Source organism: Hipposideros armiger, unplaced genomic scaffold (assembly GCF_001890085.2).
Source record: "Hipposideros armiger isolate ML-2016 unplaced genomic scaffold, ASM189008v1 scaffold_143, whole genome shotgun sequence".
Lineage (NCBI taxonomy): Eukaryota > Metazoa > Chordata > Mammalia > Chiroptera > Hipposideridae > Hipposideros > Hipposideros armiger.
The window spans coordinates 2,142,090-2,145,039 of record NW_017731493.1 but is presented as its reverse complement, the minus strand read 5'-3'; positions in this window follow the sequence as shown (position 1 = coordinate 2,145,039).

The following is a 2,950-nucleotide window of genomic DNA, read 5'->3' as shown; positions in this document are numbered from 1 at the left end:
AGCATCCACAGTATATCTCTTCCTTCTCTTTTAGGAAAATTCCATCCTCAATCTATAGGACTTCTTAGGTCATCTCCCTCAGTCCATTCCAGGGAGTATTAATCCAATTCCTAAAATCTGGGCATCAACTGGACAGGACCATGTGGGTGCTGGCACTTAAAGCCATCTAGTTATCAATGTAATGTACAGATATGTCTCCTCGGTTTCTCTGGTCATCCAGTGGTTCACTATTAAATGATCTTTTAAGGGCAAATGAAAAATTTCTGCACTCTCCAATACTGTATCCACTAGCTAATTTCACTTGTAGAGGTAACTGTTACTTCTAATTCTTGAATTGAGTTGACTTATATCTCGTTTTAGTTTTCTCTTGCTTCTAAATCAGTTATAATTCACCCATCTTATTTTCCAACCTCTACAATTGTGCTGTCATCATATTCTTTCCCATTCTTTTTGGTTTCATGGATATATACTTTAAAAAAAAATCTTTATTACCATTTTTCATGGGGTTTTAGGAGAACCTGAGAAAACGCATATTCAATCTACTATGTTTAACTCAAAGTTCCAAAAAGAGTATTCTCAATTAAACTTTTTCCTCATGGACCCAAAGTTTATAAAAGAATTGTAAAACATCATTATTATGAAATGTAGGACTTCAACTCTAAAAGAATTTGTCATCACATAAATATTTTGGCTACCATTGAGCTTAAGTCATATTGAAATTGGAGTAAAGGTTTCCTATAATTCCTTATGAAATACATTGAAATAGCATTTCAATATAAGGATTTGTGAATATAGCCTATTAGTTCTTCTAAAATTCCCCAGGCCTTTCTGGGAAAGGCTTCTTCATCCTTGCAAAACTTCTAAGTGAGAAAAGCAAGCAGGAAAGAAAATTTCCCCAGTAAGATTTGTTTTAACATTAATTTATGTCTCTCGTGTCCTATTTTTTTTACCTCAGTCTTTGTAGACTGTAATGTTTTTTTAAAAAAAATCATGGATGGATTTCATATTTAAAGATGACAAAATACACCTTTCTTAATGGCAAACCAAAGAAGAGAAACAGTACTTTATTTTTGAGTATTAAGTGAACAAGTCTGAGCAATGCACAGGGCAGTAGAGAGCAGATAATACATATTTAATAAATATATTACAAATCAAAAGTGCTTTTTTTAAAGCACTGAAGTATGTAACTGTTATAAGATGAGTAATACTCTACAAAATACAGTTGCTGAATTCTACTTTTTTTGAAATTTTCAACTGACACTAGAAAATTTTTGTTCAAGAACAAAAGATCAAAGTCTCTTTCTGAAGAGTAGAAAGATGTGTTGATGGGACTGGGGATTCAAAATACTATGGATTCATTCTGAGCAAGTCCATTTCTTTATGGTACAAAGACAAAAGCATTCATAATAGGTACAAATAGATACCAAGACTGGAGGAATAACAGGGAAACATGTAGTTCCAAACCCACAGAAGTAGTTTAAAATTTTCCTACTGCATTAGGGAACTAACCCCTATTCACTGAGTTACCTATATTTTGCTGATTATTTTGCAATCATTACAAATTATTTCTATTTTTTATTTTGACTTTTTCCAACAACTACCTTATTTCAGTTGTTTGGTAGTTTTGATATGAACATTTATGCTAATGAAACAACCCAATGGGAGATAAATCACATGTTTTCCTTTTCTTTATATATAGTTAGTCTCAAATCTGAACTTTCCTGTTCTTCTAGTTCTTACAATACTTCACTACGGTGTTAGACCACCTATTCTAAATTTTCCTGGTTGCAATTATAGAACACCTCTTTTGAAGACTGACAGGAGTATTACTTTCTTCAATGATGGCCCCTAAGAACACACTGTAATGGAAAAATGCTTTTCTGTGTGCTAAGTACTTCAAAAACATGTTTCTTTTTGGTCCATAATTTACATATTTTATATGATAAATTTACTTCCATGCAACTTGCTACTTGTCATGTCAATACTACTCATATTGTGCTAGATATACCCATTGAAGATATACATGTACATCTTAAGAAGACAACACACACACACACACACACACACACACACACACAAATGGTCCTTCCCTTGCTGAAGAGGCTAAAGCTTGGAGGAATACACAAACTTATCCTATATACCTTGAATCATGATGCTGGATGGGAAAATCCAGTGTTCTTGGGAAACCTTGAAATTCTAGGCTTTGGGGAGCTCCTTGTTGTACCTTAAAAGTTATTCAATCTTACTCTGGTGATGGTGTCAGCTATATGGTAGTTGCCATCACAGCATTTTGTGGTCAGCTGATTTAAAACTTCATTCTTAGTTCAGGTGGTTTTTAGCCTATATTACAGTCTAAGCAGGAAAACACATGGCACAATCAAAGGGGCAAAGAGGGTTTGAGTGACTAAAAGGTGTGGGCAGTGTTAGAGGAGCCAATAAGTAATAGAGAAGTCCCTACGGTCCAGCAATAGCCACAAGTCCTCAATGTCCCTCAGCCTGAGGTGCTGAGGGGAGAGAGCAGTTGAGCAGAACCCCATGAGATTTGTGTCCATGAGAGCTGTAGGCTGAGGAAGCACGCCGTCACTGCCAACTACAGCCCAGCCAGCAGAGCTGCAGTGGTGGGGCTGAAGACAGTGTGACCTCTCTCTCTGAGCCTCCCGCTGGCAAAACCCAGTCCAAGTGATACAGCCTGCAGATGCCAAACTGCCAGGCACAGAGCCAGACTGAGAAGAGAGTGGGTCTGCAGGGAATAGATTAAACATTCCTTTTAAAGTGAAAATGTGGCCCGATTACTATAAAACTGAAATTACATTGAAATTAAACTGAAAAATGGGACTCAGTTAAACTCAGCTACTGATTACGCACAGGCACAAAAGGGAAGCAGAGCATACAGGAACAGGGCAGGTTGGAGCCCAAAATGAATTGACACGTTTAATAACGTGCTCAGTCA